The following is a 25,094-nucleotide window of genomic DNA, read 5'->3' as shown; positions in this document are numbered from 1 at the left end:
TCCAATATGGGTCAGCAAGGGTTGTCATCCTGTAGTGGCTGCATCTGGAACACATGGACTCTAAGATCACTGCTGAAGAAGTAGAGAATGGGAAAAACACACCTGTTCTTAAATGCCTAGAGTCAGAGTGACATTTTGGCTGATAGTCCATTGTCTAAATCTTGCCACATGGTTCCAACCTAATTGCAAGGCAAACTGGGAAATGTAGAGGAATTCTACTACAACAGGCTTTGCCAAAACTGGTTAGTGAACCTTCTGGAGTATTATACATAGCTCCAGCCCAATAAAAAAAAGACTCAATTTATATGTCATTCTCCTTTATTTCATTACTGGCTAAGTCTTATCCATCAGTATCATCTTCTCTGAGCAAAGAATAAGGTCAATCTTTGTGCCACACATATTTTTATATCAGCTATATTGGTTAGTGAAGCAACAACTTGAACATTCAGACAGTTAACATTTTTAGGAACACACAAAAAAGTGCTTTGAAGAGTTGCATAATCATGGGAAGACAACTTTCATTTAAAATATCTTGTGAATTTGTTAGGGAAATTATCTTGATAATTCGAAAGCCCTGGGCTTAAAATATGTATACAGGGACAATTCATGTTCTTGTTGTTTTATAAGAAGCCACAATGTATTAGGACAAATAGGATGTGCAAAAGTTGTCGGCAAATATCCAAAGAGGACATTAGTAAACAGCACCAGAGGGGGAGACTTTAGTACAAAGGCATGTATTTCCTTACCATATGGTCCTAGTTTTTCAGCTGAAATGTTTTCCCTTCTGAAAAAAAATTGCTTCTCTTCCTTGCTAATGGTACAGAAGACTGGTTTTATAAATTAGAATTACCATTTGTCATGAATACTGGTCATTGGCATATAAGCCTTTTTATTACAGATGGATAAAGTAGTGGCTGAACACCTGGGCCCTGGACTCAGTCTGCCTTGGTGCAGTTCCTGTCATTTACTATGTCCCTAGGTAATCAGTTAACGTCTCTGAGTTCATTCAACTGTAAAATGTCCATACTACTGGTACCTACCTAACAGGGTTATGTTGGAACAAAAGAGTTACTATTTTTAAAATGTTCAGTACAGTTCTTGCCACATAGTAAACTCTGTTTACTGTTGTTGTTATCACTATTGTTCAGCCATTTATAAATAGTTTCATAAGAGAGGAAGCCTTTACAATGGAGAAGTTAAGTCTAATATAAAACTTACAAAACAATGGTGCCAATATAAAATTTCAAATGCCAAAATAAATTTTGCCAATATTATTCATTCACCTTTTCTTCATCCACAGTTTTTCTTTTCCAGTTCTAAGGGAAAATGTCCTAGCATGTTCCGTTTTATAAATAATGTATTTTCTCAAGTAATAGTTCAAGGACGCAATTAAGGAATAAAAGAAGACAAGAAGATCTCTGTTTTTCAACACAGTGAATTCTACATGGCCCTGCTCTACTCCCGCACACATACCAATGTTCCCACTGTTCCACAGCAATACAGAGGTTGACACTCCAGCTGGAAAGACAAGGACTCATGAAAGGAAGGGTATAGACCAAAAAAGCTGAAAGATGTGGAGAATTTTAGGCTCAGAGACTCTCTGTAGTCAATGGGAAATGCAACTATGAAAGTGTCTCTTGTGGCATACAATATTTATCTTTCTCTAGCAGGGAAAGGAAGATCAAAGCATTGATAAGTTTCTAGTCTTCCAGATGAACTCCCATTTCACTGGTAGCCATGAATAGGACTTCTCTTGGTCCTACCAATGTGTGAGCAAGAGAGTCCCACCACCAATTGCTTCAGGGCATTGCCAAGAGCATGGCACCTGAAAGTCATAAGCATCCTAACTCCAGAACACGTATGCTATATGTTGAATCGTGTCCCCCTAAAATTCATATGTTGAAGCCCTAGTACATTGCAAGTAACTTTATATAAAGAGAGGGCCTTTAAAGAGGGCAACTAAGTTAGACTGAATCCATTAGGGTAGACCCCAATCTAATCTGACTGGTGTCTTTATAAGAAGAAATCTGGACACAGAAAGAAATACCAGGATGCTTGCGCACAAAAGAAAAACCATGAGAGGACACAGTGAGAAGACTGCCCCCTGCAGCCAAAGAGAGAGGCCTCAGATGATATGAAAACTGTTCTTGGTCATGCAGCCTCCAGTAATGCAAGAAAATAAATTTTGTCATCTAAGACACCCCTTCTGTGGTATTTTGTCATGGCATTCCTCATACACGAGTACAACATATTTTTGGATTCAGTAAAGCCAATCAACCTATTTGCTTCCTATCCACTCTCTGACAATCTTATAATATGCAATATGCTTTGTCTCACTGTTAGTGCTTCTGCTGGAGAAAATAAACTAAGTGAGGAATTATATGCTTTACTGGTTCACTTCAGAAAAAATATTCTCACTCTGGAACTTTGGAGTGCTGATAAACAGTTACATTTATGTTATTTAAACTCTATCATACATTTATCCATAATAATTTTTAAATTTGGAAGAAGTGAAGTTGAAATTGTATTTAAATTATCATTCTTTTCCCCCTCTATTGTACTCCCCCGAGCTAAGTTTATTAATATCAAAGATTTCTATTCACTCTATGTAAATTTACTAAAGTCTGTTAAATCTCCTGATTGCTGACATTTTAGAGTTTTATACACTTTTTGTCTCTCTTTTGACAAATCACACACACACATCTTCAGGGACTCTTATTACAGAGCTAAGTACATTGTCTGACAAAAGCTGGAGAATTTTAATAGATAAATGACAAATTTTAACAAAGAGCTCTACTGAGTTAATTTCTAAAATCGTTTACTGTATGTATAGAAAACTGGCAGAAGTAATTTGATGAAGTGCAGGTTTTCCATACATAATAAAAGGAGAGACAAAATTATTGGTAGATTATTCGATAAGATCCCTCTATTTGATGGATAACCACAAAAATAATCTACCAATACGAATATATCTTCTTGCTTTCTTATTAGGTTCTTTTTTCCCTAGACTAAAAAAAACCAATGTCTTGTTAATATCTATCATTTCCATCATTTAGATTGCTGCCTTAGTAGGATTGAGAATGAATCCAGAAAGGCCAAGTTCAAATGAGAAAAAGGAGCTCAGTTCTACTACTGCAAAATCGTGACATCCTAGACTTTAAAGACAAAAAAAGCTATAATTTAAATATATACCTCTGGGTAGTTACACTTTCTATTGAATACTTAGTTTACATTCTGTGTGTGTGTGTGTGTGTGTGTGTGTGTGTGTGTGTGGTGTGAAGGAATGTGCTTGATGGGGTCATTGCATGATCTATTCTCTGCAGGTGTTAGGCAAGGTCAAAGACAATCATCATCACAAAGTGAAGTGATTTTCTTCTTTACAAGCTCCTGATGTAAACAGACTGATGAACACAACAAGATCCTTACTCACTCACATGATATCATACACAATCACAGTTAAATGTTTCTGTCTGTCAAAGCCTGGAAAGTCACTACCAGATTGTTGCCTGATTAGAATATAACCCCAAATGGTATTTCCCTGGTTTTAGTTAGTCAGTGCTTGTTTTGCAAGATTTCTGAGCTCTGTAATGAAAGGTCAAAGGCAGTGAGTGCTGAGACAAGGTAAAAGTTTAGACAGCTCAGAAAATGAGCAGGCTGTGTGCATAATTGAGCAGCAACATTACTGAACACTTGTTGACCGAAGAGCAAAAAATAAGTAAATAAAAGACACTTCTAATTTTAAGATCAGAAGTTACATAGCACATTCTTTGGAAAGAGAAGTTTTGTAAGCATGTGGCACCTAATCTTTGTTCCTAATTTATGCTCATGTTCAAGATATTTTTTATAGACTCCAATTTTACTGCTACATTTATTGCCAGTTAAACAGCAGCTTTTAGTATATGGAGGCCCCACTAAAAATTCACCTTCTGAGTTTCCTACTCAAGACATTTCAGTCAGAATCTGGACCCAATCTGCCACATTACAGCTAGCAGCAAGTGAGGAGGACTCAAAGATCCTGCTGGTATAAACATACTCCTTGAGGGAACAGCCAAATAGTTTGGAAGTTTGGATTTCTTCTTTTAAGATAAAAAAAAAAAATCCCTGGGTAAGGAAGGTTCCAGAATACTTTTAATAAGCTTTATATACTTTCTGGGAATATTAAGTAATTATTTTTACTTAAAAATGGAAGTATGAAATGACATAATGTATAAAATTTACAAATAAGTCAGATCAGAAGGGAATGGGAGATAGTTTCCTATCATTTAGTATAGTATTTTTCTTCTAATAATTAGATCTTAACCTCATGCAGTGTCTTACTATGCTTAAGAACTATGAACAGTAGGGCAGGATCTTGTTTTCAAGATGCTGTGGAAAATAAGATGGAAAATTGTAGCAGCTGAGTTACAGTCCACACTGAACATATGCCAACTCTTTGTTTTGGTGTCAATATCACTATCTAACTACACTAAAATATAGGCAAGTGAAAGATAAAGTACAGTGATATACATCAGATGTGAATATGGATTAAATCAAGTACCACATAACTTATTTGCTATTAAAAAAAAATGACTAGCAATATTTTTTCTCTTGCATTCTCACTGCCAAAGAATGTATCTAACATACATACAACTAACGAATTATTGAACATACATCAAAAGCTAACGATGTACTATATAGTGGCTAACTTAACATAATAAAAAATACATTATCATATCATAATCTATGATTACATCAGAAATGACGGGTATTTTTTGAAAAGTTTTTTAATGGTAGACTTCTCAGTTCATAGATTTTCACCTAATAGCAAGTTGCATCAACTTGCTAGACTCAAAGAGCAGTTTTCAGTAGTCTGAACTTTTGATTGATCTGAGCCATGTTTAGCTTTAATCTATCCTTGCACATGACTGAGAAAAGAGATGTTCTATCAGATTCTGTCCCTGTAGCTTTGAGTCTTTCTCTGTGTGCATTTAGAGTGGGAAAAGTTTTCAAACCCAAGTAGGGTCAGGATTTAACCCTTATTTGGATTTCACTGTGACTGACTGAGGGAGGACATGCAACCTCAACAACAAAATGGGTCAAGACCTAGCGGAAAATAAAGGATTTAGGTGGGGCTGTGACTCTTGACTTGAGCAAATACAGAGTTAATGGCTTGGAAACGAATTTCAACTTACTCTGATATGAAGCTCAGTGCTGAGTCACAGATGACCCAAAGCTGACAGCTCCAAACAAGGATGGGCTGGGAGCAGGGCAGAAAAGGAAGTTGGTGCTCTGTGGAGAACAACAGCAGGAGCTTGATGCAGGGCTCCAAGAGATAGAGTGTGTTGTAAGCTGGGGAAGAGCAGATGGGGTGTGACTGTCAGCCTACTGGCTAATTAGAAAATACTGGTTTGTTAAACCTGAGCTCTCAGAGAAAAGTCCTTAATGTGTACAGTCTGACAGAAAGGACAATCAATTATTTTTTTTTCATTTGTCACTTTTTTCCACTTATTTTTTTCACTTTCTGAATTCTTCCATAATGCCACTTTTATTTATTAACTATATATATCTATGTCTTGAAATAATAAGAACATCATTTCTTCTAAACAAGGAAAATTTTTCCAGAAAATTTTCAAAACAAATTACTAATTGGAATTTTGAACAAGATGTAATGCTTCAAAATATTATACAAGAGTAATATTGTTTAATATTATTAAGAATGACATCTTACTTGTTATTGATCTGAAAATTACCTTGGTTCATTCAGAAATAATAGTTTATAAGTTTGGAATAAACCATCAAATTTGGGGAAATGGGTCCATCAAATCACTCGGATACATTATACATTATCTTCCCAATAAATTAGAACATAACTCATTGTACATTGAATGTACAACTCAAATTTCAATCAGGCCCTATTTTAGGTTCCTGGACCCAATTCCAGTTTGTGTGTGTGTGTGTGTGTGTGTGTGTGTGTGTGTGTGTGATGGGTTTATTTCCCACACAACATCAAGCCATTGTCTGACACCAGCTGGGTGTTGAAATTCAGCTCCACTCTGACACTATCGATGGTATCAGATTCCACAGTTTGAGGGCTCAGTCCCACAAGGCTGCCCCCACCTTTAGACACCCCAGTCACAAGCCCAGACCAACCAGCTACAAATCAGAGGTTCCAATGACAGCTCAGGATGTCAAACACAAGTCCAGGTTGTTATCTGTACTTTAGACCAATGGCTAGGTTCCAACTTACCCCTCTGGATATGATTAACTTGCTGGAGTGGCTCACTGAACACAGAAAAAACATGTTACTTACTAAATCTCCCGTTTATGTAAAAAAAATAATAATAATTTAGGAACAGTCAGAAGGAAGAGTTGCACAAGTCAAGATATGGCAAAGGGATGCAGAGCTTCCAAACATGCCCTCTCCAGGTGTGCCCCCTTCCCCACTTCTCCAAGTGCTCACCAACCCAGAAGCTCTCTGAATCCTCTCCTTTGGGTTTTTATGGAGGTTTCATGATGTAGGCAAGACTGATTAAATCATTGGCCATTGGTGATTAATCTCAATCTCCAGCCCCTTTCTCTTCCCAAGAAGTTGGGGAGTGGGACTCAAAGTTCCAACTTCCTGTTCACAAGGTTAATTCTTCGAGTAATCAGCTCCCATCCTTAGGTGCGTCTAAAAGTCACCTCATTCATGTAACAAAAGACACATTTATTGTTCTCTTAGGAAATTCCAAAGGTTTTTTAGTCCTGTACTAGAAACAGGGACAAAGATCATATATATATATTTCTTATTACATATCACAGGCCCCCTCCCAGCAGCATAATTCCATCTGCTTTATAGAAGCAATATTTTAATGTTGACAGATTTGGGGATCATATTCACCAAGGGTCAATACTGCACTGAAGCCTTGCTTGGTGATTTGCTTTTCACTCTGTTGAAAGGTAGACCATATTTAACAAATCACTCTCATCTGATTTACTCATTCTTACTATTGGTGGTAGTGGTGGTGGTGGTAGTAGTAGTAGTACTAGTAATAGAACTATTGCTTGAATGGCCAGAGGTTTGTTTGGTGTTTTGTTTTTACAGCTTTGTATATAGAAGAGATAAACCTAAATAAGAGGTCTTTATTCTGTTCTTTCCATGGAAATAATTCACTGAGTTGAATATTTATATTACCAAGATAGGAATATCTTCTAGATAACTATAAAATGTCTAATCATTGCAACCACTGCCCATTTTGGATCAGAAGTAAAAGGCATCTTTGTTAATAAGGCTATATTAGATACACTTTAAATTTACGAGCAATGTTGTCAATCATATTTTTCTGCAGAGGTGCCTTAAAGTGGCAGTTTTCTGAAGATAATTTACTAAGAAAATATTGAACATTAGGAAATGAAAATATTTTCTCTCTTAAGGGCAACAAATCCAAAATAGCAGCCTGAAACTATTGTCATAGTCTAACAGGTAATGATGTTACCTGATCTCTGAAATTGAAAAAAATAGTTCTGGGAAGAAATTGCTTATGTCCTATAACTTCTTCCATTTTTAACTGCAATGGAAGAGAATGAAATGAACCAGGAATTCAGGGTTTGGGAAAATGGAAGAAATAAAAAGAGCTCAAACTCATGATAAAAATATGAAAAATGTCTAGATAGAAGAAATAACAGATTATTTGGATCAGGTTCTGCCTTTTATTAATGAGGAAACTAATACTCTGATCTTGTTTTCATCACTTCTTTACTTTCCATTCTTTCCTCAGCCTCTCCAGTCAGGCTTTTTTTCACCCCATTTTATTTTATTTTATTTCTTTTCAGTGTTCCAAAATTCATTGTTTATGCACCACACACCAGACCACACACCACGTATGCACCACATGTGCCCTCCATAATACTCACCACCAGAGGCTTTTTTTCATACTATTCCACTGAAACCTCATCCAGGACATCACTGTCACCCACCATTTGCCAAATCTGATGGTCTATTCTCAGTCCTCCTCAGACTTGATCTCTTCGCAGAAGGTAACAGAGTTGCCCACTGCCTCATTATTGGGATACTCTATCACTTAACTTATGAGACACCGTACTGGTTTTTTCCTCCTTCCTTACTGATTCTTCTACATTTTCTCTGTAGGCTCCTCTTGCTTATGTTTGAAAGCCCTGACTCAGTTCTTGGTATTCCCTTTGCTATCTACAGCCATTCTACAATCTCTTCTATCCCCATGACCTTAAGTACATATGTAAATAATGATGATGTCTAAATCTTTCCCACCAGTTTAGACATCTCCCCTGGGACCTAGATTTTTATATTCAGTTACAAACTTATCATTCCTTTTCTATTGTCTAATACACATCACACATTGAATCTAAGTTGGAACTTTTTTTCACCTTTCCCCATCCTCTCTAGTGTTTCTCACCCTAGCAAATAATGCTGCTATTCACCCATTTGCTCAGACCAGAATCCTTGGAGTCACTTAAAGATTTTAACCAATTTTTTATCTTCTGTGGAGAAATTACTGATGGTTTCTCATTCCATTCATGATAAAAGTCAAGTCCATTGCCATGGCTAATGAAACCCTGTGTGCTCTGGCCTTGCCTAATATTCTACCTTGCCTAATATTCTACCATGATTTTCATTCATTCTCTGCTTAGTTCTCACTTTGCTTTAATGCTAGCTACCAAATTTATTTTTACTTCAGGTCCTTTCTATTTGCTATTCTCTCTTTCCTGAAAATTCTTTCTAAGATCTTTTCATGGCTCCCTAACTTCTTTTACATTTCTATTCACAGTCTAGCTCCTCAGGCAGGCCTTCACTGAACACCCAATAAGGAAATAGTGTCTACTTTCCCCACCAACTATTGTCAGTATCATTATCCTCCTTTGTCTTTCTTAACAGCATTTGAGACTGCTTGAGATATACTGTGTATTTACTTGTTTATTGTATGTTTCCTGACCAGATCATATGCTTGAGGGCAAGGTCTTCCTCTTCTTCAGCACTGTATCGACAGTGTTACAACAATGTCTTAAACATAGGTTGTTCTCAGTAAATATCTGTAGCATGAATGAATGATGAATGAATGAATGAAGTCTATTACTTGAATGCTATACTTGACTCAGTTCAGCAATTACATTTGGAAGCATTGGTGTTTCCAGAGTGTGGGCAATATGTGGTCACTGTGCCCGTAATCATCACTCTTTAGAAGATGGCTCCTCACTTCCTTCACTTCTCCTCTCTTCTCCTTATCTACCCTCTCATACACCAGGTCAGTATAATCCCTGCCTTTCTTCAGCAACCCTCCACTACTACTTCTTTAGATACATAAACATACAGGACAGTAGAGTAAAACGCTCTTCTTTGGCTGTGAGTGAGTGCTGGTGGCATTACAGGCTAGATGGAAGAACTTTAGCTCAGAACTCTGCAGTCCCTGTCCTACGTGATAGATTTTGTTGGCCCACCTACAGAGTGTTTCTCAACTTCTCTGTGCCTGGCCAAAACAAGTATGGCATCTCAGTTTCTGTGAGTTCACCCTTCCTCCTTCCTTTCCAAAGTTTCTGATTTTTTTTTTTTTTTGCCACTGCTGCTGCTGTACATTTCTTTAAAAAACTCATAACAGAAAACTGAGTTCCCAAACAAAATCCCATACCATATGTAAAAGAGCATGTCCCTCTCTCAACTGGAGGTGTATTTTGAAATAAGAAAGTAACAGCTCAGCAGTCATTTGCCATAGCTTGCTGAGTAAGCTGGGCTCAGGTTAAAAGGGGGTTATAGGCTGCCAGCCAAAACACTGACAGCACTGCTGAATTCAGAAATTCAGAAACTCTATATGTCCCAAGGATTCTGTGTGGATGCCATTAATTACACTCCCTTCTGCTCTATCACTGGAAGTATCTCAGTTCAGTTACCTCACATGGATCAAAACAGATATGGATTTTAACTTTAGAACTTGTTAAATTCTGTTGGAAAAAATATTCAGCACTCACAAAAAGATCATGGAAAAATAATGCTATCAGACTGAAATGAAATCAGAAATGGACATAATCACACGTGTTTTGCATCAAATCTCTCATCAATTTAGATGAAAGATGACTTATACAAAGTATGTGGGTCATGATTGAGTCAGGGAAACTCTTGATGATGTTAGAGATGTAGTTATTAGGAGTAATAAAAACAAAATTAAAAGATACCAAAGGCAAATAACTTCAAAACTATATAGTGTACATGCTACAAAGTGACTAAATATGGTCAACACTAGAGGCTTAAATTGTTAATTTTTACTTCAATTTTATACAAGTTCTTGCAACTGAGGAGGAGTTCTTGAGGGCTGCTGATTCCAAGACTACATTATGTGAGTCTATGTTACTTATTATAATGATGGCATTCATTGTCATGTGTGATTCTGTGAGTAGTAAAGGTTTGTTTGTTTGTTTTAAAGCATCCCGCTTATTTCTTATTAAACTTCTGATGAAAAGAATTCTTCAGGTCTCCCTTCCCCAATAATATACCAATGCAGTAAACTCTAACAGGTTTCAAAGTAAAGTTTCATTCTGTAGGAGCTTTTAAGCTGTCTCCAATCTGAAACTTGGAGACATTTCAATCAATATTTACATTTAAAAAATTCTTACATCCTAAGAAAATATTTTGCCTTCATATATTTAATAGTACCCAGATATAATGTTATTTTCTATTAGAAACAACATTTAAAGGGGTAATTGAGAATGAAGTCTGCCTTGTGAATCAACACTTACTTTTGTGATCTTTATCTAAGATTTAAAAAGTAAATGCACAATTTGTTATCACTATAATCGAGTAGACAATTTTTTCCACAAGGTTACATCTGTTTACGCTATTTTATTATCTGTTGAATGGTGCGATATGAAGTCTCTTTATTGCAGTTTAGCTAAAGAAGTACCATGCCTGTGATGGAGCTGTCAATCAGCATTTAGTCATACAGTATCTATTTCTATCCCTGTTCTTCTTAGCACAGAAGGGCTATTATAGTCTACATTACGGCATAGCTACTTTGGATATAGATATCCTTGAGGGGCAGGATTTATTTTGAAAGGAGATACTCAACATAACATGACACATCATTCAGACATCTTTAAAAGTACACATGCAGGTATTTCAAAGCAAAATATAGCAAAGGCTAATTTTAAACATTTAACATTTTGTGAATGTGTTTCCTTTTTTTCTTACTTTAATAGAACTGAAAAAGGCCAAATGGGGTCATGTGACTTTTCTGTAACTGAAAATGTCTATTTAAAGCAATCCCTCTGCAAACCTTTGTGGCATTATCACCTATGAAGGGTTAGCTTTTGTAAGATATTACGCATGTCAAAATTAACAAGAGAGAACCATTGAAGGCAAAGAAAGAAAAGCAGTGCTGAAATGCATTTATAAACACCTGAAAAGTGAAACTTTTTCAGCTGTCCAATAATACATATTTCCAAGTACACTAGCATATATGGAATATGACTAAAAATTAACAAGACTGATTACAAACCACAAACATGAAAATCAGTCATGCAGCTGTATACCACACTGGATGTGCTTCCAGATGTGATGATAAAAATGGATACAACCTTTTAAAGCTTGAGCTTCGGATATGCTATGCATGTGGCACTCATTAGCTAAGCAAATGGATGTTAATCTTTATGACAGTCGATTGCTGTGCTGCATTCCTACAGAGAGCTTATCAGCTGGTCTGACCTGATCATCAAGACCATCATGACTTAATTTACAGGAGGATTATTTTCCTTCCCCTGCAATTCCATGGATTTAAGACGCACAAGAAAGTTTTTCGAAAGAAATGGCTGAAGCATTTAAACTTTCCTATTCTCCATAGCGCTGCAGTAAATAGGTAATGGCATTAAAAGATTTAGATGCATGGATTCCATTAGGAATCCAGCAAGAGAGAATATCTAATTTCTCAAGTTCAGGCCTGAAAAATTAACCTCATTTTCCCACCTGATTTGATTTCCATTGAATAGCTAAAGATGCTCATATAAGAAAGATTTAGTCTTTCAAAAGAAAAGGCATTTTCAATCCATACCATATAAATGGTATCTTTAGTCAATAAATGGTTAGAAGAGAAATGTCACGTCATAGCTTAGGGAGAATCAGAAGCCTCTCTAGTGTCCTAACAATCATTACTGCTCTTAGCAAAGTCATCATATTACGATGTTTGCCTACATACTCTTGATATTACCATCAGGAAACTTGTCGCTTTGGGCTACCTTGGGCTATTATAAAAGGCATGATAGAATACCAGATCTACCCCTCTGAAATTGAGTGCTTGACATGCTAGACATAATGCAGGAAGAGGCAGTTCAAACTTCTCATGTAACTCTGTCAGCATACATCAACCTAGTCGACAGGAACTTCTGTTTCTTAGGCAATTTTAGCTGGAGACAACTATTGTGCCAATATTTTCTTTTTGTGATGTGCTTCATTGTCCCCCAGGGGTAGCTGATACCAACAAGCCACATGTGTACTTTCATAAAAACAGTTAGATAGAAACTGAAGATGGTCTCTTCAGAAAAAGACTGAATCATCTCTATTTTTGGTAAAAGCCTAGAGTATCATGAGCACTTAATTAATGAGTTCATGAAAGTTGGTCACTTCCTTCCAGAGTTTTAGGTGCTTTGGAAGTAGGTTTAACTCATTCAATTTAGTATGAAACGATTTAATGTCCTGAAATTTATACTATTGCTTCTGGTGGTCTGGATTAAGAATTTTTCAAGAGGTCTGACACTTCCACGGAAAATGTCATGAACAATGCCTAGATCAATAAATCTTAATGAAAAAATCCTAAATTTCAAAAACAGTAAGATTTACTTTTAAAATCAATCTATGAAGAAAATTTTAACCCCAAATTGTGAAACATTCATTGACTATTTATGGGTAGAGTGGATCATGATAGGCAGCATGGAAAAATAAAAGACAAATGAGGCAGACCATTCTCTCTTAAGAAAAGATTATGCACCGAATGTCCAGTGATACATGGTACAGTGAGCGCCTTGGAGGGCAGGCAGGAGGGTTTGGACTGCTGACGAAGAGCAGAAAGAAGAAACTTTGGCAACTCCAACACAGCTTCTGCCCAAGTGTATTCTACAGAATATATGATTCAATACTAGATTCTTAAATATATTACTTCCTACCACCCTTCACGGGCTAATACTTATAATGATTCTTCACAAACAGGTGCTAACATGCAGCAAGGGTCAATTTTTTCCGAACCATCTTTTCCACCCCCTCCAAAAAATATCTCTTGATATATGAGTCTCCTATTAAAAGAAATCACTTCGAGAAATCAAGCTCTGATGTTAGTTTGGAGACGCAAAATGAAGTCCAGAAATATAAGTAATTTTGACATTAGATTACATGAGAGACATTTTAGATCTGAGCTAGAGTAGGAACATTGGCGGGGAAATGATAAAAATTCAAGATGTATTTCAAAAATAGAATTAGTAGATTTTGGTGATTAATTAGTAAGACATTTGTATGGCAGAGAGAGGTGCAGGGTTCTAAGTGAAACCTTGGAATCACTCACTTAAAAATAAATATATGCTGTCGCCAGGCTGATGAGGACACAGAGTCTGTGAAGGGTGAGAAGAGAAGAGAATTCTATCTCTAACTTCATCTGAGCCTGCTTAGAAGGACCAGATACAGTGAAAAAAGCTTTCCTAGTAAACTAAAAAGTAGGTAGGACAAAATATGCATCTAAAGAAACATTAGGACAACGGGAATTAATTTAGGGGAGAGTTTCAAGGAACAGGTTGGTTAGGGAAAAGACTTAAAAGATAGGAGTATAGGAAGTTGGGCATTAATGTTGGAAACAGAATCTGGTTGACAAAGCTTCAAGGTATAAAAAAGAGACAATGAATACAGACTTTTTTTCTCCCCCCAAAGTGGATGAAAAATTCCCGAAGACAATACAAGGTTGAAAAGTAAGGTTTCACTATTGTTGTCTTTGCATTTTTTCCCCCAGTTTTCATTTGGGGGTATGACTTTCCTGAGTTTATATACTAAGAAAGGGCCTTTTGAGAGGGACACATTGGTGATAGAAAAGATGTAGAACAGCTGTAAAATCCTGATTGAGAATTAATTATAATTCCTATACTTAGTGAACATAGAAAACAAGATAGAAATTAACAATAATTATGTATTGGATATTACATACAATGAAATACAAAAAGTAGCTTTGAAAATCAATTTTGTTTATCTATAAGGTAACTAAGCCCTTTCTAATTTCTGGATGTTTTAATAGCCAATCAATATAATCTATTCGTTGATAATATGAAAATATAATACCTATTGTGTCTAATAACAGCTAATTATTACAAAACAAAAAAGAGATTTTACAAGCCTCGTGACAGGAGAAAGAGAGAGGATATCATGGAGGATACCACAAAGTTCCATCTATTTAGTCAATCAGCCATTACTTTTTGAACACATATTAATTATGTGTAAGTACTCTGCTACATCGTATGAAAGATACAAACAGTTATAAATAAGATCTATATTCAAAGTTCTTATAATTAATATAGTGAGACAAATCATATACATGTAAAATGCATCTGGCACTTAGAAGGATGTCAGCCTCTGTGTTTGGGAATATAGCTTTGAATCAACAAGTGGAAAAATAGGGCACCTGGGTGGCTCAGTGGGTTAAAGCCTCCGCTTTCGACCCAGGTCATGATCCCACGGTCCTGGGATCAAGCCCCACATTGGGCTCTCTGCTCAGCAGGGAGCCTGCTTCCCCTCCTCTCTCTCTGCCTGCCTTTCTGCCTACTTGTGATCTCTATCTGTCAAATAAATAAATAAAATCTTAAAAAAAAAAAACAAGTGGAAAAACACTCTGCATAGGGAAAATACCTGCCTTGCCCAAGTACTTCACTTCATAAGAAAAAATTCTGGACCTTTATCATTTTATTATCTGTTACCATTTTGCCAAGAAGTCTATATGAACAGACTTACCTGAATAAATACATAAAATTGATAATTTAAAAATCTTTATGGATTGACACTTTAATTATGAAATTTCTTTACAGCAATACTCCTTCTCTTAAACTTTACCTTGTTTGATATGAATATAGTTATACCAGTTGTACAATTTTTGGTGTTCTCATGGTATGTCTTTTTATACCCTTTCTCTTTTAACTTTTTTACAGACTTATTTAACATGTGTCTTCTGTAAGCAGTGTACAGGTTTTTTTTTTTTTAACCTTGTTAAAATTATATTTTACTTAGAGTATTTAATTCACTTAAACTTAATAAAACTACTGATATATATTTTAACTTGTTATTTGAATATAGTTGACACAAAGTTACATTAGTTTCAGCTGTACAACACAGTAATTCAACTTCTCTATATATTATGTTATGCTCACTACAAGTGAAGCTACCATCTGTCAGCATACACACTATTATAATATCACTGACTATATTCCTTTTATTTATATTTATAGGCCTTTGATTTCTATGGCTTATTCATTCCATAACTGGAAGCCTGTATCTCCCACTCCCCTTCACCCATTTTGCCCACCTCTGGCCCCCTACCCCTCTGGAAACCACCAGTTTGCTCTCTGTATTTACAAGTCTGAATCTGCTTCTTGTTTGTCTATTGATTTGCTTTGTTTTTTTAGATTCCATATATGAATGAACCCATACAAGATGGCCAACAGATACATGAAATTTGCTCAACATCACTAATTATCAAGGAAATGCAAATCAAAACCACAATGAGATATCACCTTATATCTGTTAAAGTGGCTAAAATAAAAAGGACAAGAAATAACAAGTGTTGACAAGGATGTGGAGAAAAAGGAACCTTCAGGAACTATTGGTGGGAATGTAAATTAATACAGTCACTGTGGAAAACAGTGTGGAGATTTCTCAAAAAGTTAAAAGTAGGAATACCTATGATCCAATAATTACACTGATATATTTTGGGTTTAATCTGCTATGTGTTTTCTATTTGTCCTAACCATTCTAGGTACATATTATTTTTCCTTTCTTGCCTTCTTTTGGAAAATCTGAGTATTGTTTATTATTCAATTTCTCCCATGCTATTACTTACATTCATTTTTTACTACTCTTTTAATGGTTATTCTAGATATTACAATATTCAGTGAGACTTATTAAAGACTACATATTTGATACTTTTACTTTCCAGACAAAGTAAGGATCTTAGAACACTTAAACATCTTAATACCATTTATCTTTTTTCTGCTTTTTTGCTCTTCCTGTCATATATTTCTACACATATTATAGTCTTTCAAGAAAATTTTTATTGCAACTTGTATGAAACATAAAAGTGCTTCTTATAAAAAGTTTCATTGCTGCAGAAATAGATCATATTCGAAGTATTTCCTGAGAGGGAATTACTGTAACCAATTTGGCTTTCAGATAGTTTTAATTTCCACATTTCTACATGATCCATCTACTCTGAACTAATCTTTGTACATGGTGTAAAGCAGGGAATTTCTATTTCTCATGCAGTTATTTAATTAATTCACCATCATTTATTTGTAAAGACATACTTTCCCTCCAGAACTGTAGCAGTCACTTTGTGCAAATCCTTGTGCCCAAGACCCAATACCAATATGGTTTTAATTACTGTAATTTTATAGTAAGTCTTGATATCTGGTGGACTATATACTCTAGTTTTACTCTTCTTCTGCAGGGCTACTTTGATAGTGTTTCCATAGAAACATTAAAGTCAGTTTTCAAATTTCCATACAAAAAGTCTTCTGGAATTTTCATTGTGATTAAATCTGAGGTCTTCTTAAGTAACAACTGACATAACAAGAGCAGTCTTCTAGTTGGTAAAGATGGCATATTCTTCTATATAATTCTTCTTTAACTTCTTTCAATAGTGTTTTTACAATTTTTCTTAGGTGTTACACCTTATGTTAGATAAGCATATTTTAAACCCCATAAGACACTGGTGTTACTGAGATAGTCAACATTCATTTGCATTTACCCATACAGTCACTCTTTTTGTTTTATATTTCTTCCTGCATACCCTTGTTTTTATCCTTCTGAAGAACATCCTGAGTTATTTCTTTATTATGAGTCTGCTCAGTTTTTGAAACCGTCTCTAAGTAGAGACTTCATTTATGAAGAATATTTTCTGTGTTTATAGAATCTAGATCGGATCACTGGAAAAAAAAATGTCACTTCATTGTTTTCTGGCCTCCATTATAACTACTGAAAATAAGTTATTAGTCTTACTTCTACCGCTCTGAACACAATATGTCAAGATCTCTGGATGCTTTTAAGAAGTTAAAAGGTATGTATCTTTCCTCTCTGGTGGGCTTTAAATTACAATTTGTAAGGGTTTAGATATATCCATCTATACAACAAATTAGAGCCCCAAATTAGAAGGATATAAAGAAAATGTATCAAAGTAGATTAGTTTTTTCTCTGAAAAGAATAGATTAAGAAGGTATGATAAGGAAGTTTAGAAGTATGTGATTATGAAAAATAGGTGATGGGGACAGGTATTTGAAAATATTGTTAAGTGAGACTAATCTAGAAGAGTTCTGAGGGGAGATGACCAATGATATGGGGTATAAAGTATAGTAGAAGCTGGACAAGAAAAACAGGAAATTATACATGCTTAAAGCTTTTATTTTTCTAAAAAGAAAAGCATCATTCAATAGTTCAAAACATTATGTCTATAAGAGTTTCAGGTTTAAATTATTATACAGCAGTTAAAATCTTAGGCTCTATCTTTTTCAATGATCAAAGTTGGCACTTTCTTTAATTTTCATTTCTGTTCTGACCTGAATAAAAGACTGGCATACTGAATTTAATTGCACTCAGTTTAATTGCTTCTTGATTTTCGACTCATTATTTGAGTTGAATAAGTCAAAATGTTAGAAGTGAGCAGGGAGTTCTGAGAAGTGAAACTCTGAAAGCATGCCTTCTAGCTAGCATGCTGAACTGGAGAGTCAGAACTGTCCGAGGTCAAACTTGACTGTATGTATTTTCACATATTTGGAAGGACACAAGACAATTTAGTATTTACTTCTCTTGAATCTATTCTCCTCACTATTTATCACAGCGGGGCAACCATCATATATTATACTGACATCTGAGTAGAGGTAGACATGTGGGTGCTGATGGAAAAATGTGCCCTGACCAACATAATAAGCGTGTCTATTACTAAAGAATATAAATGAGACTTCCAAACCTCTGAGTGGTTTCTAGATTTTTTTTCCTTGTGTCTATGTTCATAAGTTAGAAGAAAGCAAGACACCATATTTATGATTATGTGATTAATAAGATGACAACTGAATTTTCAGTATAACTGCAGATGAACTGAGGGACAACTCCCTAAGGCGATTCATTAATGCAACTGGTTGCTAAAGGCCGAACAGAAATCAGTTATATTCAATCACAATCAGTTCACATTCAATGGAACCAAATTAGACTAGAATCAAATGTTGTTTAAAAATTATTCTAATTTTTAAATGTCTTCCTGATAAAGAAATCTGTAACACTTCGGAAATTATCTATACATTTATCTGCAACTACTTAGGATGGTTTGCTAGGATCTGGTGTAATAAATTAAAGGATTAACTTAATGAAACTGTGAATACAGGATACTACCAGTGCTCCATGCAATACACGCCCTCCTTAATACCCACCACCAGGCTCACCTAATCCCCATCCCTCTCCCCTCCAAAACCCTCAGTTTGTTTCTCACAGTCCACAGTCTCTCATTGTTCATCTCCCCCTCCGATTTCCCCCAATTCACTTTTCCTTTCCTTCTCCTCTAGTCCTCCGTGTTATTCCTTATGTTCCACAAGTAAGTGAAACCATAAAACTTCCATATATTTTAAATCTTTTTTTTTGGGTAAACTCAAATATTTCTGAAGATGAATGAGTGTGTGTGTGTGTGTCTGTGTGGAGACGTGCATGTACACAAGTATATGTGTTTTAGCTTATTCAGATGGGGAGCAACTGGACAAGATTAAAAATTTATGTGAAACCAAAGTTTCATTGATAAATAAGAGACTGCAAATGCACAAATCTGGAATGGCTTTTCACAAATGGTCTCTAATAACTGATGAGGATATTTTGTTGCTGTTACTATTGTTATTGTTATGAAATAATACCTATGACACAAACTCATCCAAGTTCTAGTATCTTTCTGGTTTTGTTATGCTTTTACCCTACAGAACAGAATTAACTTTTTCTTTCCTTTTGAAATACTTATCTTTAGATTGGTCATGCCTATCACATGAAGCATTGTTCATATGAGAATCATGGTATCAATTCTCTTCAAAAACCTCCCCTTTTATCCCATTGGCAATGGATAACACAGTATGGAATCTGTGCAAACGAAAACTCCAGAAACCAAATTCTCCCCAATGCTAACAATGCTTCCCTGGGGCATAGTGAGAAGGATCTCAATTCATCTCGTCTCCATGTTTGAACTAGACACAGGAAGCCCTTTAGCTACCAGCAATGAAGTTTCATTAAAGCCACTTCACTTTAGGTGTAACAAAGCTCCTTCCAGGAAGCAAACCAGAAACTCTAGTCGGATTGTAGAATTGCCCAAACATTGGGGTCCCTGCTTTTTTATAGCACAAAATTGTGTAATGGCACCAGAGGCTCCTTAATAAGCTAAAAACCCTATGGAGCAACAAAAATCAAGCTAAAGAGTCATGGAGTTTCTGATTGAAGCTGAAGTTGAATTGCCATTTCAATTCTTCCCTCACGAAAATTATCCAATTAATCTGCATGGATCTTTTTGGAAAAAATTCCTGTTATTCAAATGATTGCTAAGAAGAATGAATGGAGGTTGTTTTCCTTTCTTTCTTTTTTTTAAATTACTAAACCTAGTACATTTAAAAACTTTTACTTCTCAAGTCCATCAGGGCTGGAAATTCTTGGAAGAGGTATTTCTCAGGCTTTTTCTTTGTACTCCACTGGTATTCAAATAAAGCCATATAAAATTCCTTAAAGCCAGTAAAACCTGAGGGAAGATTAAAATCACAGAAGTCAGAGATCTTCCCCCATGGGCCTTCTCTCTCTAAATCAGACTTTAAAGTAAATGTCACTGTGGGGAGAGTCAGCATAAATTTCACTTATCTAAAATTCCCTATTTTTTTCTCAAGCTCCCTTCAGGAAGAGCAGGAGCTAAATGATAAGCAGCATGACTTAAGTCAGCAGTGCTGATACCTTCTGAAGATCAGGTACAAAAAATAGTCATATAAGCAAGGAAGCCAGCCAGTACTTCGTCTTTACTAATAAGAAAAGAAAGAGATAGATCAGATTACAGCAGCACTTTACTATGGGAGCTTTTATAACATATTGCACAATATCTAATATCCTAGTGTCCTCCCTTCAGTTCTCTTGTGTATAGAGAGACCATTTACCTCCTCTTACCCAGGAGCCAAGCACTTAGTATCACTTCCTCACCCCTCCTTGTAGCTGGGGTCAGGTTGCAATATGTTTTTGGTGTTGTCTTTTTTTTTTTTAAATAAATTTTAGGTAAGGTAAGGTAAGAAAAGTAAAAATATTATTGTACAGAGGACATACATATGAATCATAGTTTGCTTTAGCTCATAAAAATGACATGGATCTTAATCAGAAATTTCATATGCAGTTGACATAATATATACTCCATGCTCCTATCTAGCTTTTCTTCCTTATTCAGTTTGTACCCAACATCTGAAAATTGATACTAGTGTTTTGGAAAAAAATAGCTGCCTACTTTGACTTCTAGGACCTGTTTAATTTCAAGAGTCTTTTATGTTCTTCTCTGAGATACTAGTTTATGTAGAGCAATGTAGTTATGAAAGGATGTATTGTTTAAGTAGGTATTAAGAGATATGCAGTTATTCACAGTTATAAAAAATAAATTATGGTGGACTATCTAATTTTTGTGCAATTATAAAGAGAAATGTAACATTACATTTCGGTTAGACTATTGACAATCTCATATTTATATAACGAATAAGTGGCAAAAGACATTCCTAAAATATTTTAGAAGATGCTTCTATTCCTGAGAACAAAAGTGGTAAATTTAAAAGATTTTGTTGATGGGAATTCAGAAAATAAGATATATATATATATATATATATATATATATATATGTAATTTAATACACTACATATTTTATTTTTTACTGTGAAGAGCCAATAATCAATAATTGTACCCTCTCCCTGAGAAGGAAAAGAGCCTGTGCCTTCTACTTGAAGAAACTAAGGCAATAAGATGCAACAGATTTGCTTAAAAATAATATTTGTCAAATAGAGGGGTAAACCTGTCTTTTACCTTGCAGCTCCAATAAACAAAATGATCCTACCGGCTTTCCATGTTTTGACATACCTGTGTCTGTCAGTGCCCTTCTCCTGGACACCTGCCATTTGAATCAAAAAGTCTTGATCAATTCAAACTGTTGTATTGACACTTGGTGATGTTAGAGCAATTGGAAGATAAACAAGTAGTAATAACCATTCCTTTCTAATGCTATTAAAATGCAAAGATATTAGAGATGGTTTTTCATAATAAGAGTCTTCTTTTTTCCTGGATCAGATACAGTAAACAAGAATCAAATATAGGCAGAAATATGTAATTTAAAATTTTATGTTACATTTCGTTGAAATGTTAGCTGAATAATATTGCTTTGGCACATATGTTATATTCATGTCAATATGTTTCATATGCTAAAAAGATCTATGCAAGAGTGCCTAGCCTTCCCTGTTTACAAAAGAACTAAACAGCTGTGTAAGTTCATAGAAGAAGAGAGAAATTGAGAAAAAGAAAGTACTAAGGACCTGTTCAGATTATTCAACTACACTTACCTAATGAATCTTGTGGTTTAATGTAGAAAATAAAATATGCTTATGAGGAAAATATGCACTGGATGCTCCAATTGAGAAAGAAGAGCCATTTAGTTGAACGAAGTATCAGAGGGCTCTTTCCTGTTCTCTCTTCTCTTTCTCTTTTTTTAAAGCTATGTTACAAATTTCCCATTCAGGTCATTTTTTAGGCTTTCCTTTGCCAATAGGTTAAACATGTAATAACACTAAACATATATATATAAGACACACACACATATATCTAATACACACACTCATTAAATATTATACATACACACAAACTCATATAAGTTACAGTGGTGGAAGTTAGGAAATGAATATCAATATGTAGCATTTGATTATAGGAAGAATCTTGAGTCTTTTTCTAATGTTATATTCCAGGCTAGGCTCTTAGTCAGTTGCTAGATTTAAGACTATAGGCATAGCAACAGCAATGGAGGAAAAGTCATCTAGAAATCTAGTAAGGTAATACCCTGGTAACTCCTTATAGACTATAGTTACTCTTTTTGAATGGTTACAAGCCAAATTTGGCAGCATAGTATTATAAATTTTTCATTGTCATATTTGCCTAATTTTGACTAATACACCTTTTTCTTCTCTTCTTCTCTCATTTTAGAAAATTAATTCTTTACCAATTCTGTAGCAAAAAGATCTACAGCACAGAGAACAGATCAGCAACAAATGATCTAGGGAGGTGAAATTTTTCTTCCTCAAATTGGCCTCCACATGACAACTTATAATAACCCATCAAATATTTTTTTACAAAGATTTTTTTAAAAGTCCTCTATACTATCAGAGAGAAAACACTAAATAATATTGGTTTGTGCCTAAATATTGCAAAGATAAAATTGTTTACACTGTAAATCATACTGGTTTTTCAACAATTTACTTCAAATTTGTGAATGAAATAAAGTTTATGTTATAGCCACGCTATTAGCATTGTTTACTTTTTTTCCTGAATAGTCAATGAAATGTTACATTTCTTGTAAGTGTTCTTGAATATGTAGAATGTATACTGCTGTATAAGGAGTGTCATTATAAATAAAACCTATTCAGACATATTGGAGTAACCTGTATCTTTTAATCTGCATAGCCATTTCTTCTTTGTGATCCTGCAGGATAGGATTTCCTGGATGTTAAGTGCCTTTTTATTTTTCTGAGTTGATCTTGGAAATGGAGTGTTTGAGATTTTAGATTATCTTGATACAAGCCAACCCATTCCTGCTTAGAATACTTTGATTTTATATCTGAGAGCTTAATTACCAGATCCTTGGATAGAAGCTGAGCTACCACATCCTAAAAAAATAATGACAAGATAATTCTAAGTAAGACTTTATTTAATCTTATTATCTATATATCTCAGAAACTACTCACTTTACTAGAAAGTTTGGATTGGGGAAATAAAAATTGAAGACTTTAGTGAGTCATATTAATGGGGCATTTTTCCATTTTTCATCATTTTTGCCATCAAATACTGAGCAACAAATATGCTGATAACATTACAGCATATATGGAGAGTGATTCTTACATTTATGATTATAAATATCCCAAATATGAATCATATATTTTATGTTCCTAATTTTTAAAACACGAGTTGATAATAGCACAGATATATTTTGTTTTCATTTCCAGTACAGAATTCCATTCTATAAATATAACTTATAGAAAGCAATTTACCATTTTAAGCACATGGATGAAAATACTGCCACATAGAGGGGCTGGGACTTATTCTGAAAATAAATTACTTCAGCGATGGGGGAGAAAGCCCCCATGAGGAAATCATGAAGTGGAAACAGTTCACACGCCTATACAACGAGAAACCTTTTTAGCATGAGGAAACTGCAATATATGTGGCACTTGTAGGTACATTAAGATAAAACATCCAGGAGCCAGTAAATTTTGTCATGCTGTCAGAGTGTTCAGCGGTACATATGAGCTGTCGCGCTTCAGTCATCAACATCCAAAAAAGCTTAGCATTTTAGAAAACAACTTTCCATAGAAACAATTCAACTTCATACTAACAGGCATATGGATACTAACAGAATAAGTAAAATAGCAGTTGTCAGTCTCTCAGTCTTGACGATCCTTCTTCCACCTCCTATTTGACCAGAGCCCTGCCGTCTCTAGCACCAATACCCTCCTTCTCTTTTTGCAAAGATAGAAGAAACGGAAGAAAAGAGAGTGAAAAGTAGATGGAGAAAAGGAATGAATCAGAGAAGCCATGGAGTACTAAAGGCAACGGGGCTTTGTGGTTCCCAGAATTCTTTGTGATCATTTTGGTTTCTATTTGCATTGGGTTTTCCTATGGGTTTCTCTTTCAGAGGCAGAAAAGAAAAATATTGAGAAAGTATGTGTACTTATCTTCCCCCAGGACACCTTAATTTACAGTACATTCTAGAAACATCTTTCATATAAAGCACTGGCCCAGATGTGATCTCCTGTATGAAACTCAAAAGAATCTAGGAATTTTTTGAAATTAGGGAAAGAAACTGTATCAGCAACTTCACCCCCACACCAAAAAGATTCTGACATATGAGATTCTGGTTTCCCTAATGCTTAGAGTTAGTTCAGTTCTGTAATTCCAAATTCAAAACCAGGAAAAATATTAGATTGGTTGAGGAACATTTGTTGATTCTGTAATTCCTTATATTCTATAGAAATCCATTCTATAGTCTTAAAATATACTGGCATATACAGCTAAAAATAATTAATGCTTCAGCATTGTACTAATCATATCCTCCTTCTCTCTTAAAACAAGATTTTTTGGGGCGCCTGGGTGGCTCAGTGGGTTAAGCCGCTGCCTTCAGCTCAGGTCATGATCTCAGGGTCCTGGGATCGAGTCCCGCATCAGGCTGTCTGCTCAGCAGGGAGCCTGCTTCCTCCTCTCTCTCTCTGCCTCCCTCTCTGCCTACTTGTGATCTCTCTCAGTCAAATAAATAAATAAAATCTTTAAAAAAAAAAAACAAACAAGATTTTTCATACTTATTTACTTTTCATTGCAGTGTACTTTTATGATATCATTTTGGAATAAAGCATTCAGATCTGATTCCTCAACAGGAATTCTAATACCAAAAAAAAAAAATTAATTAAAATTTAAAAAATTTTAAAAAAGGAATTCCAATACCATGGCTTTAAAGCCAAAAGCATACTTTGGTTATATATACATAAAAATACATTTGGTTTTGGAGTTTTCATTCTGCAATTTTGGACACTAAGATGGCATTCTCCCAGGGAACTGAGAATGATTAAAATCTTTCTGTACTAATTCACCATTA

The sequence above is a fragment of the Neovison vison genome, chromosome 13 (genome assembly GCF_020171115.1).
Source record: "Neovison vison isolate M4711 chromosome 13, ASM_NN_V1, whole genome shotgun sequence".
In the NCBI taxonomy this organism is placed as follows: Eukaryota; Metazoa; Chordata; class Mammalia; order Carnivora; family Mustelidae; genus Neogale; species Neogale vison.
The sequence above is the reverse complement of the archived record's forward strand: the minus strand, read 5'-3'. Positions refer to the sequence as shown.